This window comes from Glycine max, chromosome 12 (assembly GCF_000004515.6).
Source record: "Glycine max cultivar Williams 82 chromosome 12, Glycine_max_v4.0, whole genome shotgun sequence".
Lineage (NCBI taxonomy): Eukaryota > Viridiplantae > Streptophyta > Magnoliopsida > Fabales > Fabaceae > Glycine > Glycine max.
In genome coordinates, this window is record NC_038248.2 from 23,354,401 (window position 1) to 23,369,047 (window position 14,647).

At 32.6% G+C, this 14,647-nt stretch overlaps 1 pseudogene; it reads right to left on the reverse strand.

Annotated features, from left to right (window-relative positions):
- Positions 1–13,524: 13,524 nt before the first annotated feature.
- Positions 13,525–14,050, reverse strand: LOC100801899 (adenosylhomocysteinase-like; annotated as a pseudogene).
- Between the last annotated feature and the right edge of the window lie 597 nt (positions 14,051–14,647).

Sequence of the window (14,647 nt, forward strand, 5' to 3'; positions counted from 1 at the left end):
TCACTATTTGTTCATGAGTTGAGGAGGGTATGGATAATATATTTGAGGCATGCTTATCTTAATTGCTTGAAACTAGAGGCCAGATACAAAATCACCCTCTACTTTTTTTGCTGTATTATATTTTTTTTGTTTGTTTTGAATTTGAATTTTGATGCAACAGGTTTGGTATGTTCCTATCTTTTGTAAATTTGTAGATTTTTTCTGCTAACGTAATATTTTGTTACTTCCTTCTAGATTGAACTGAAAACTACACCTGCTGATTTTCGTTTTCCTACAACAAATCAAACCAGACATTGTTTCACAGGTGGAATTCCTGACATTGGCTATCTTGTTTTGTGAAAATGTTATCTAGAATCTTTTACTTAATATTCATTTTAATTACAGATGCATGGCAGCAAAGGGTGAAAACTCTGGTGAATCTGAGAGATTTTCTAAATATTACCGCTCCCTTTGCCCGGGTGAATGGGTAAGTAGCCCCTAGAATCTTTTACTTAATATTCATTTTTATTGTTGTGTTTACACTGTGTGTTGTTGAATTGAGGATAGTTTGGATAATAAACTTGTATACTTTTACTCCACTAAGTGTTCGGGGGCATGGATCCTTTTCATTTTGTAAGCTTTTTGGGCTAATAAATAAAATGGAGAGGATCTTTTCTTAGGTGTTCAATTATTTGAATTTTTAAGAAATGACACCGAATTTGATATACTCTGCTCTTAATATAAATTGACAAGTAATTAATTAAGATATGTATGAGATTGTCATATATTACATGTTTCCGAATGCATTAATATTATTACATGTACCCCAAAAGTTGACTTAATTATTTTTCTCTTGTAAATTGTATTTTTTATTCACTTGGTTTGTAACCATCATGTATATAAATCCCTTAAGGTTGAGTGCATTTTTTACTCACCTAACAATTGTTAAAATATTATTATCTCCTTTGATCTCAAGTTGGTAGCATCTCTATTTTGCATCCTTATTTAAGCCATTGTCAAGGCTGAAAATGGAGTATTTTGTCTTGGGTTCTTCTAAACCAAGTCCAACCCAGTCGTCTCTATTTCAGCACTGTTCATGCAAAATATTCATCACTGATAGTGACCATTGTTTATGTATAGAAAATGCTTAGCCTGTTATGAATTTCAAAAATGCAGATATAAATCTATCACCACTAGTCTTTCTTGCTATCCTATTTTACCAACTATATATCAGTGCATGGAAAAGATATGCCTAATTTTCTATTCATTCAGCCTTTATTTTCAAATTGCAGCCATATGATGACTAAAATTCACTTATCTCAATGATATATTGGAATGAGATTTTCTAAAATCTAAATCACTTTTTTTTTTTTGTAATTGATGTCCTGTGTTATGCTATTTTGTATCTCTTTACTCTAAATATGTCAAATTCTTATTTATTTTTTTGATGGTTTAGTTACTGGAAATCTGCATATTAAATGGATGTCAAATAATTTGTAATGGCGGACAAAAGAGTTAATGAAAGATGTCTTGTTCCTTATTTAAAATCTACTGATTTTCATTTATTCTATACTTACTCTTGGTGTATATGTGGCAGTGTTGTTTTCACCATTGGAGTCACTCTAATTTTCAGCCATGAGATGATATATGATACCTAGATGATTTTGAATGGTGAGTGAATTTATATATGTAATGATTGGCTTATTTTTCTATATGTTAAGGTTGATTGCTTCGACCTAGCCTATTTTGAACTTCACTTTGTCCACTTTCTTGTATTGTTTCATGCATGGAGTTTTTAAATTATGACCACAACATCATTCATTGAAAACCAAACTTTCTCCAAATTAACCAATTTATTAAGAAGCATTAAACTCTAAACCAATGTGTGGCAGACAACAATGTAGGCTCGTCAAGTTGATGATAATAATCATTTATGAAAGAAAATAGCAGCAACATGTGAATTACTAATTAAGAAGAATAGTGCAAAAACGATAATCTTCGATTATAGAGGACATATGATTAGGACCCAAAACATCATAATGTATAATAGGAAAGGAAGACAACTATACTTATTGATACTGTGAGGAAAACATATCTTAACAAAACAGAGATAAGAGACTACGCAATAGAATATGCGATGAAACAAAACAGAGTTGTGTGAACATTACCAGATCCATAAGAGAGAGAGTTGCATGAACACTTCCAGATCTGGGAGAAAAAGTGTTGCATCAACGATTCTAGATTTGTGAGAAAGAGAATATGAGTGTTTTGGGCACAAGACTATATTAGAGTTTGTAAATCGAATTGAGAATAGAAAAGATGTTAGGAATTTGATAATTCCTAATTAATTAATATGGGCTGCATATTATATTATAACATTTATATTATTTATTTACATTTAAATGGGTTCAATATAAAGTGATCTATTTAAGTGAGCCCATTAGACTGCCAGAAAATTGATATGGGCTTAATGAGTGGAAACCAGTTTGGCCCATTAGGGGATAATGGGAACCCTAATAGGTTTAAAACATAAGGCATGGTTATGGTCTCCAATACACCAAATCAATAAACAGTTTCTCCTCTCCCCATCTGAAGAGAAAATGAAGGTCCCATAGGGAAGAAAGTGATTTGGTTGAGGAAGGTCATTAAACCAATTGTTCGTGACCACTGTCAGATTCCGCTGCGTGTTAATCAAGCTCCATGGATCCATGTATTCCTTAAAACCTCTTGATAATCTGACATAATGTGTTATGGTGCTCATTTGGTATTTTATAAGGTTTATTGAAAATCCCAACAAGTGGTATCAAAGCCACCATTACTGTTAGATTATTGGGATTTAAAGCTTTGTTTAATATGTATCATATATGGATCCTTTTAGTTATACGAATCCTAATTTTATTTCGGGGAGAAACTATTTTGATGAATAAAATTGTTAAACCCCTAAATTTATGTGTTATGGCCATAAATTTTTTCTCCTCTTTAGAATTAATAAAAGGCCTCTACATTTGATTTACAGGGTTGCACAATTTTTTTTTTGTGTTGCATTTGTTGGCATATTATTCTATTTGGGATAAAGGTTCTACGTATCTGGTGTTGGCATTTAGTACGTGACACAATTTCATAAATATATATTTTTTTTGTTTATATGAATCAGTAATAAGACAATGGTTTTTTGTCTTATATGAATAATTTTTTTTGGCCAACCTTTTTTTTATGAAATGGTGATAAGCTGATAATTTATGTTATTCATGTGGTTGGTATAAATTTGTGATAGTATCGTGATATGTTTGTTTCGGGTGCGTAATTAGTTTACCATGATGTAATTTTCAAACATTTACTGCTATCACAATTTGGTGCAAATTTAACCATTACAGATCTTTTTCATTTATTTGTGTGTCCTGTAATTTTAATTAAATTGATTGAACCATTATGTTGCCAAAATAACCTCTATTGCGTAAATTAATTTAATTAAATTGCATGGATGTTAGTATGGAATTATTTATGCGAATTGTGCTCGGCCCAAAGGAAGACACAATTTGGCCAAATAATAACATACCTGCAATGAAAATTATGTGACAATTATTAAGTTTTTTTTTCATGAGAATAATACTCGGTCCAAAGAAAGACTATTATTTGTCAGAACTAATTGTCAATATTTGATCATTGCGTTGAGAGTACCAATTACAAATTAATTTCTCTGTCCAAAGACTAGAATTAATGTTGTGCTAGGAATCTTGTGATGGATATGTTATGGTAAATATTTGCATGTCTTGTTATATATACTTTATATGACTTGCTTGATTATTTGTGAACATGTTTTTTTTTTCTCTGTTTAGTTAATATTACCAGTGCTACCAATGTTACTGCCCAAGTGAATCCCAATGCTGAATGGGACAAATTTTAAGGTCTGGAAGGAAGCCATAGAAATTGTTCTTGGCTGTATGAATTTGGACTTGGCATTGAGGACGGAACGACCCATTTCTACTCCGGAAACCTCTAATGAGGTAAAAAATTGAGAAGTGGGATCGGTCCAACCGAATGTGCCTTATGATCATGAAGCACACTATTCCAGAGGCGTTTCGGGGCTCTATTTCTGAGGGTCAAAGTGCTAAGAAATTCCTTGAGGAAATTGAGCAATAGTTTGCCAAAAATGAAAAGGCGGAGACGAGTAATCTTTTGGCTAAACTCATCTCCATGAAGTATAAAGGCAAATGGAACATAAGGGAGTACATTATGGAGATGTCCAATCTCGCATCAAAACTCAAGTCACTTAAGTTAGAGCTTGGTGAAGACCTGCTCGTGCACTTGGTTTTGATCTCGCTTCCTGCACACTTTGGGCAATTCAAAGTGAGTTATAACACTCAGAAGGACAAATGGTCCCTCAATGAGCTTATATCTCACTGTGTGCAAGAGGAGGAGAGGCTATAGAGAGATAGGACTGAAAGTGCTCACTTGACTTCAACCTTTCAGAATAAGAAAAGGAAGAAGACTAAGGATGCTGCAGAAGGGACTTCTCAGCAAAAGAAACAAAATAAGGATGAGGAATTTGCCTGTTACTTCTGCAAGGAGTCGGGACACATGAAGAAAGAGTGTCCCAAGTATGTCGCATGGCGTGTGAAGAAAGGTAAATTTCTTACTCTAGTTTGTTCAGAAGTTAATTTGGCTTTTGTACCTAAAGATACTTGGTGGGCAGATTCTGGTGCTACTACTCACATAAGTATGACTGTGCAAGGTTGCCTGTGGAGCTGACCACCAAGTGATGATGAAAGATTCATCTTTGTGGGTGATGGCAATAAGGTTGCAGTGGAAGCTATTGGAACTTTTAGATTACATTTAAAAACTAGATTTTATTTGGATTTGTTTGAGACTTTTGTTGTACCGTCTCTTAAACGGAATTTCATTTCTATTTCTAGTTTGGACAAATTTGGATTTTTTTGTTCATTTGGAAATAATAAAGTTAGTCTCTACCAAAATTCAAATATAGTTGGTTCTGGTTCTTTAATTGATAATCTTTACATGCTTGATGTTGTTAGTTCCTATAATGAAATACTGCAAATAAGTTCACATGGTACAAAAAGAAAAATTGAATGAGAATTCAACCACCTTATGGCATAAGCGTTTGGGCCATATCTCTAAACAAAGAATTCAAAGACTTGTGTTGGATGAAATTCTTGACCCTTTGGATTTATCAGACTTTGAGGTCTATATTGAATGCATAAACGGAAAACAAACAAACATAAGGAAATTAGGTACTGAAAGAGCTAAAGACGTCTTGGAACTAGTGCATACAGACATTTGTGGTCCTTTTCCTACAACTTCTTGGAATGGACAACAATATTTCATTTGCGGTCATTTTCCTACAACTTCTTGGAAAGGCCAAGCATTAAACATTTGCACATTTGGGGTTGTCCAGCTGAGGCACGGCCTTATAAGCCATATGAAATAAAGTTGGACTCAAAAATAATTAGTTGTTATTTTGTTGGCTATGCTGAACGCTCTCAGGGCTATAAATTTTACAATCCCACCTTAAGATCTTTTTTCAATACAAGAAATGCGAGATTTCTTGAGGAAGTTGAGTTTGGGAAGGAAGAGAACATAAGAAGTGTTGTCTTTGAGGAAAAACCTGTTATTTACAGCGATCAAGTCCTCATACCTATTACTGTTCAAAACACAACTCGAGTAATAGAAGACAATGTTCAAACTATTGACATTACTCCAAAACAAGACAACAATGAGGTTCTCCCTCAAATATCTTTAGAGCAACCTCAACAACCTCAAGAAGTTTCATTAAGGAGATCCATTAGAGAGAGGAGAAATGCAATCTCAAGTGATTATATTATATTAACTACTAAAAAAAGGGCTTTTTACAACGGTTAATAAGTGCATTTAATTACGGTTATCAACCATCCTTGTTTAAAACATCCTTAAAACGAAATCGGTTTTTACAACGTTTATTATAATAATCATCTTTGAATCTAAGAACATTTCAAAGACGGTTATTAGCTAATAACCGTCTTTATATGTTGTGTCAGCGTTTACATTCAAAGACGATTATTTCTTAATAACCATCTTTGAATGTAAAAACCAAAAACCTTTCAAAGACGGTTATTATGAAATAACCATCTTTAAATGTCAAACAAAGAAACCTTAAAAAAAGACGGTTATTACGTAATAACCGTCTTTGAATATAAAAACCAAAAACTTTTCAAAGACAGTTATTATGAAATAACCGTCTTCAAATGTCAAACGGAAGAAACTTTCAAAGACGGTTATTTCATAATAACCGTCTTTGAATGTCAAAAGTATAAACTTTCATAGACGATTATTTCGTAGTAACCGTCTCTGAATGTCAAAATGAAAACCTTCCAAAGACGGTTATTTCGTAATAACCATCTTAGAAAGGACATCGAAAGTGACAAATTATCAGACATTAAAATTGATATCCAACTTTGTACGTACTAAAATTATCAAACATTAAAATAAAATTATGGGTTTGATGACAAGTCATAATTTAAAAACTCCATGCATGAAACAATACAAGAAAGTGGACAAAGTGAAGTTCAAAACAGGCTAGGTCGAAGCAGTCAACCTTAACATATAGAAAAATAAACCAATCATTACATATATAAATTCACTCACCATTCAAAATCATCTAGGTATCATATATCATCTCATGGCTGAAAATTAGAGTGACTCCAATGGCGAAAACAACACTGCCACATATACACCAAGAGTAAGTATAGAATAAATGAAAATCAGTAGATTTTAAATAAGGAACAAGACATCTTTCATTAACTCTTTTGTCCGCCATTACAAATTATTTGACATCCATTTAATATGCAGATTTCCAGTAATTAAACCGTCAAAAAAATAAATAAGAATTTGACATATTTAGAGTAAAGAGATACAAAATAGCATAACACAGGACATCAATTACAAAAAAAAAAGTGATTTAGATTTTAGAAAATCTCATTCCAATATATCATTGAGATAAGTGAATTTTAGTCATCATATGGCTGCAATTTGAAAATAAAGACTGAATGAATAGAAAATTAGGCATATCTTTTCCATGCACTGATATATAGTTGGTAAAATAGGATAGCAAGAAAGACCAGTGGTGATAGATTTATATCTGCATTTTTTAAATTCATAACAGGCTAAGCATTTTCTATACATAAACAATGGTCACTATCAGTGATGAATATTTTGCATGAACAGTGCTGAAATAGAGACGATTGGGTTGGACTTGGTTTAGAAGAACCCAAGACAAAATACTCCATTTTCAGCCTTGACAATGGCTTAAATAAGGATGCAAAATAGAGATGCTGCCAACTTGAGATCAAAGGAGATAATAATATTTTAACAATTGTTAGGTGAGTAAAAAATGCACTCAACCTTAAGGGATTTATATACATGATGGTTACAAACCAAGTGAATAAAAAATACAATTTACAAGAGAAAAATAATTAAGTCAACTTTTGGGGTACATGTAATAATATTAATGCATTCGGAAACATGTAATACATGACAATCTCATACATATCTTAATTAATTACTTGTCAATTTATATTAAGAGCAAAGTATATCAAATTCGGTGTCATTTCTTAAAAATTCAAATAATTGAACACCTAAGAAAAGATCCTCTCCATTTTATTTATTAGCCCAAAAAGCTTACAAAATGAAAAGGATCCATGCCCCCGAACACTTAGTGGAGTAAAAGTATACAAGTTTATTATCCAAACTATCCTCAATTCAACAACACACAGTGTAAACACAGCAATAAAAATGAATATTAAGTAAAAGATTCTAGGGGCTACTTACCCATTCACCCGGGCAAAGGGAGCGGTAATATTTAGAAAATCTCTCTCATTCACCTGAGTTTTCACCCTTTGCTACCAAGCATCTGTAATTAAAATGAATATTAAGTAAAAGATTCTAGATAACATTTTCACAGAACAAAATAGCCAATGTCAGGAATTCCACCTGTGAAACAATGTCTGGTTTGATTTGTTTTAGGAAAACGAAAATCAGCAGGTGTAGTTTTCAGTTCAATCTTGTAGGAAGTAACAAAATATTACATTAGCAGAAAAAATCTACAAATTTACAAAAGATAGGAACATACCAAACCTGTTGCATCAAAATTCAAATTCAAAACAAACAAAAAAAATATAATACAACAAAAAACTAGAGGGTGATTTTGTATCTGGCCTCTAGTTTCAAGCAATTAAGATAAGCATGCCTCAAATATATTATCCATACCCTCCTCAACTCATGAACAAATAATGACATATATGAATAATGAATGTTCAGTGGCAACAAAGACCAGAACACATCTTGATTCAGAATCTTATGTAAATTGCATAATGGGGGGGGGGGGGGGGGATTCAATACCACCATTTATAGTGAAAACGAAACAAAATTCAAAATAATTCTTCAGGGAAGCAGACATATACGAATACACTATATGTGACTATCTTCAAACAGGTGTCTTTGGTAAAACTATGGCTAATCAAATTTCCAAATCCGTACTTTTGGGGGTGTTTAAATAGGTGTCTCTATTTTTATAAAAAATTTAATTTACTTAGACACTTATAATTTATTTTTAACATATTACTTTTCAAATTATTTTATATTTCAATTTATTAATTTTGGCCTTTTTATTTTAATTAATCTTTTTAAATATATCACTAGTGATTTTTTACAATTATTTCAATGTATTTATAAAAATAGCATAAATTAATAATATAAAAAAATTACCAAAAATTTATATAATTTTTTTGGCCCCTTAAATTTGTGGGCCCTGGGTTATCACCCCTAGGCCCGGGACCAGCCAACCCTTATCAACCTTTTTGTTCACCTTGTTTGCTTCTTCTTCATTCCCATTCCAAAAGTGAATCCAAGATTCAATTTAAACTCAAGGGATTTTTGGAATATTGTAACATAATACAGTTTAGAAAACTAAAATAGTGAAATTTTTTTAACTCACCATTAATCTGTGAATTTTTTTTAATTCAACGAAGAAGTCTCTCTCAGAATCACCTTTAAGGCTACTGGAAGAGCTGCCTTAATTTCCATAAGTAATATGTTGGAATAAGAAATAGGAGGTTACAGGGGGATGGAATTGAATAATAGAATAAAGAGAAGAGTGGAAGAGAGAGGACACATTTTGGGGAAGTAAGTTGGTGAAAGGGGAGGGTCTGAATTCTCAAACTCGTAGCGATTTCCACCTTTCAATAAAGATTTCCATTTCTATCTCTAGATTCTGAGCCAGATCTTATAAAATATAAGAAATATTTCCATCTTCAACCTATTAAGCAACACTAGATTTTTATTTCCTTTTGCCCAGAGACATAAATAAATTTCAACATATATATTTCATATTAATAATTTTTAAGTAAGATTTCATATTTTTCATATTAAAAAAAAAGAGAGAATTAGAATTTAAACTCCAATCTTCAGCATAGAAAACTGATTATAAAGCAAAACATGGAATACCAAGATGACACTCTTTCGTTGTGCATGCCATTCTTCAACATCATCAGCAGTGAACACAACCTGCCCTACTGTAAGGAGTAGTTTATGATGACCATGCCAATTTGTCTAAAGGCCTCAGTGACAAAGACATTGGGTCTGAAGCCAATGCAAGGAGTGATATCTTTGTTCATTCCACCTCAGCAAATGAAATACAAGACAAAGTGGACCGGATTTAAAATAAAAGAGATGGAGCCCAATGAGAAACAAGACATATATACCTGACCTTTAGGCACTGGAAGTATCAAAAGCATCTGCAAAAATCTTCCATTCTTATTGACTTGATCCACACATGTTATCAAGTTCAGTTCCAAATGCAACTTGTAAAATTGAATCCAATGTTGATTTCATTAAAAGGTCCTGTACAATTATTGGAGCAAGTTAACATCCTAACCAAGTAGATTAAAGAAGGCAATATGATAGTATAGTATCTTTCAGAACATAAATTAACTCACTTGGATATCCAACATACTATTAGAAGTTGCATTTTGTGTCCTTGCCGACCAGCTTTGTATTTTATTATTTTCAGAAATATATGTTTAAGCTCTTTTTTTTAGTAACCTCCATATTTTACCATATTAAAAATATGGCTTATGTAACAATGTGACAACCAAAGCAACAACTAATCTACCTTCAAAAGCAAGATGGATCAAGTTACCATGGCAAAAATATGAAGATAAATTGGTATCAGAATCCTAGCGTAAGTATAAAACTTCCAATGCAATTCCTTTCTCAGTTTAATGGTTTTGACTGTTGTTTTTCTCGGTTTCCCTTAATGCTTTAGCCTACAGTTTTCTCAATCTGCCTCTGCCTCTACCTACTCTCCTTACTAAGGCTTCTACATGTCATCTCCACACCTGCTTTAGCCGATCGTATAAAAGTTTAATGTTAAAAATAAATTTAATTGATATATATTTATTAATTTTAAGTATAAAAAAATATAATTTTAAATATAAAATAATATTTTTTTTGTAAATAAAACTTTAATTATTATCATAATTAGTCTAATTGTTCAAATAAAAAATTGAAAATTTCTGGTTCAGTTTAATTTAATTAAAAAAAGAAGTAAATATATGATTTGATTGAATATTTAATTAATAAATAAGTATCAATCTGATTTAATTTAACAAGTTAAAAGATGTGTCTCGTAAAATGAAGAAAACATATAATTAGGTGAAGAATAATACATTAAAGAATTGTCTTATTTTTAAGAATGATATATAATTTAAATTTTTTATTTAAATGACTGAATAAAAAACTAAATTAAAGCTATTATGAAACACATCAAACAGAAGAAAATGGTCACCTTCCAATTGTAAAGGCTTTATTACAAAACCCAAAATGGTAAAAGGAAACATCAAAAGTGCCTCAGCCCATAATGCAACAACGCGAGTTAAACAAGGATAAGAGCAAGCTTCTCACCCTTTCTACAAGCAGTGTACTGAATGAGAAGAAATGCCATCAAATCAAGCAAAGATATCAAAGTCCAATTAAGCATAGATGCTGCATGAAACATAGAAAAGGCATCAATAGCAACGTTGAAACATTATAATTTTGGAAAATATTACCAAAAAGATTAAATCATAACCAAACATGTTTTGAATTTACAAAGAAATAACACTCGTTGTCATAGTATTCTTGTAAAGATATACGTTGAAACAAATGCCTCCTAAAGGGTGATTCTGTTTAACTACTACACAGGTCAATAAATCCTAATTTATACCAGAAAAAATAGCAACTGATATTAGTTATAATTGGCTGCAATTTTCTCCCAACTTCGAATATGAATTATCATTTATTAGCTGATAAATCCTAATTGATATTGTATAGATTTTGGATCAAACCATAGGGCCATGACCTGTGATACACTAACCCCTCATTTGTAGTAGAGGCTCTCCCTTCCTCATATAGCTTTGGCTTTTAAGACTAATGACTTCTCTATAAAGTGCCAAGTAAGTTTTTCTTCTTTTTTTTAAAAAAAAATGTCTAGTATTTTCATCCCCTTTAAGAAAAGAGAAAATTTAGGTTTGCAAATAGAGATTGCAATAGTCAAGATTAATTTAATGTGTTTGGGAAAAAGTTACATCCAACATAACCGACAACATTCTCTTTAAATTCAATACAAGAGTTCCTTCTGTCAAACTGATGTTTGGAAGCTTGAAATGGAAATCCAAACACACCTTAACAGTTGAGTAGATAGAGCCCGTGCTCATAAGCCAAATGATAATAGTACTATAACACCTTTACTAGAAATGCTCTTTGTGGGTTGAAGTGTATTTCTGGTGATACCAATGTTAGTTTCTTTCACTTAACAATGTAATGATAACCAAGTAGACGCATGCTACAAAAAGATATAACTTATATTTTCTTGTGAAGCTGAAGACTAAATAATGACCCATAAACAGAATTACCAATTTAAGATATTAATAAAACATAATAGCATCAATGTTTAAAAATCTTCAAATTGTAGCTGCCAAGAAGCAAATTAGTTTAAGATATTAATAAAACAAAATTAAAAAGAAAAAATGTAAGATTATACAGTATAAACTTGAGGAAAAATATATTTATATGTTGTCACTTTCGTTTACAGAGTTTTGTTGAATCATATAGTATGAATTACTTAAACCATGACAATGGCAAGATAACACAAGTGGGAAGGTAAAGCAACAAACTTGGCTTAAATTTTTTGGCTCATATATGACTAATTTCTGAGCCAGTCATTCAGATATTTATATAACTAACTTCTGAGCCAATCATTGGCTATTCTCTCAACAATAAAATAGAAAAGGAATAATGCTAAAATGTAAAGACTCTCCTACTTGCCGCCACAACTTGGATCCAGTTACCCAGATATAATCAATCAATAAGATCAACTTTATTACTTATTGGTAATCAATAACTGGCAAAGGGCCCAAAACTTGATGGAAATTATGTAATCATAGTAATACTTGTAAATATGGTATATTATATATTTTTTTCTAGCTAGTATATATGTTATGCAATTATGTCTTCTAGAGTGACTGTATATTCTTGTAAATATTATTGTATTTAAGACCCCTTGACTCCTAATATAAATATATGCTCCGCTGTGTAATTCTGACACAAGTCATCGTGTCTCTCATTCTCTTTCATTCTCAACATGATATCTAGAGCCTAACAAGAGGCAACCCAAATGTCAAATAAACTAAAAATGTAATGATATATTCTATTCCAAAATTTATAAATAAATTGTCTGTTAATCAAAATAAAGTTACAGGTAAAAAAAAAAGAATCTGGGTTGTGGCTCATGAACCTACTATAAGGAAAGTACAAGACCAAATCACATAGGTTGAACAGTTACCAGGTCTCCACAAGTCAGACAACAACTATTTGAACATAGCCCTACCATATCTTTCGAAATTCAAAAAGGATTTATTAGATGAATGACAAATACTAAATGATAGGATCTTTGTAAAGTTGACAAGAGGACTGAGGACAAAGTCAAAAAATGCTTGACTTCCACGACATTAGTTCTCTTTGTGCTATAGCCTACAACTAGTGTCTGCAATCGTTTGTGTAGCTCTTGAGTATATAAACACTACCTAGGCCATCAAACATAGGGAAAGCATAACAAACAGTAGTACTAAAAGCACAACTATAGTATAAAACTTAAGAGGCTTAAATTCCATGAATGCATCACAGGGGATATTATACGTACTTAAGACAATTGAGTGGCTCTCTATAAAACTTAAGAGGCTTAAATTCGAAGGATCGCTGTCTGTAGAAAGTCTCAAGCTCTTTCATAAATGTTTCTCGATCCACAGGCGTGCCATACTCATCATAATCAGTCATCTATGGGTTAACGACAAGATAATTAGTCAAGCTTTTTCAAAACACAGATCCAAACACATTAAAATAGCACCCAATACCAATCCAGACTTCTTAGAGGACATTAGTCAAGCAGTTGACAGGTTCAAAACCCCATTTCACTAATGCCACAAAACCCATCCAAAAACAACATATATGAACTCAATCCTACATTTTAACACAAAAAGGCACTAGATCTGGGGGAAAAAGAGACATTACCTTGTTGTTGGTGACAAAGTCATTGACATTAATAGTAGGGAAGAGAAAAGTGCCATTCAGTTGCATTTGATAGAGCCTCTTAACTCCAGTGGTGGTTTCCTCAGAAACCCTACAAGACGCTCTTCATCTTGCGGTACCTGGTGGGATTGGTCTTCAACCCATCTCTGATGATGGTAAGCACGATCTGGAACTCAACGTTGTCAGTGGAGTTGGGGTCGAGGAGTTCATCGGTCTTCTCATAAAGTTCCTCGATCTTGATGCCTTCATGGATAAGGAAGGTAGTGTGACCATCGTCATCGACGATGAGGTTGGGTCCTCCATCGAGGCCCCAATCGAGGGCATGCTCTATGCAATAGTGGTTGCGACGTGGTCTTGGGTGGAGAAGATGCAGCAGGAGCATCGACGTGGCCCTAGGAAAGGTCATTGACCTTGTATTTGTGACCACTTGTGTGGTTTTCTCCACCATTAAAGCCATGGTTTACGCACTAAGAGAGAAGAAGAAAGAAAGAGAGAGGAGTGGCGAGGAAAGAGAGAGAGTGGAGTGGTGAAAATACTCTGGAGTCGTGGAAGGCGAAACGATGTTGATTGAGGTTAGGGGTAGAGTTTCAGCGAGAAAGGGGACACCGAGTTACGCATTTTGTTTTATTATTCCAAATGACTTAAGACAGTTTTTTTATAAAACATGTGGTAAATTTAATTATATAAAACATTCTAAGGTGGTTTTCATTAACCGTCTTAGAATGAATGTCGTAAAATGCTCTTATTGTTAAAATAATTACAAAAATTTCACCGCACAACTTTCTAAGGCGGTTCCCAAATAACCGTCGTAGAATCCCTGTCGTAAAATGCTATTTTTTTAGTAGTGATTTCTCCAAGAACATAAGGATGATGTTGGTTTAACAGAGGATGATCCAATCAACTTCTGTCAAGCTATGCACAGTTCTAACTCTCAAAATTGGATTGATTCAATGAAGGATGAGATGAAGTCTATGAATGATAATGAATTTTGGAATCTAGTCGAATTGCCTGAAGGTGTGAAACCTATTGGTTGTAAATGGATATTTAAAACCGA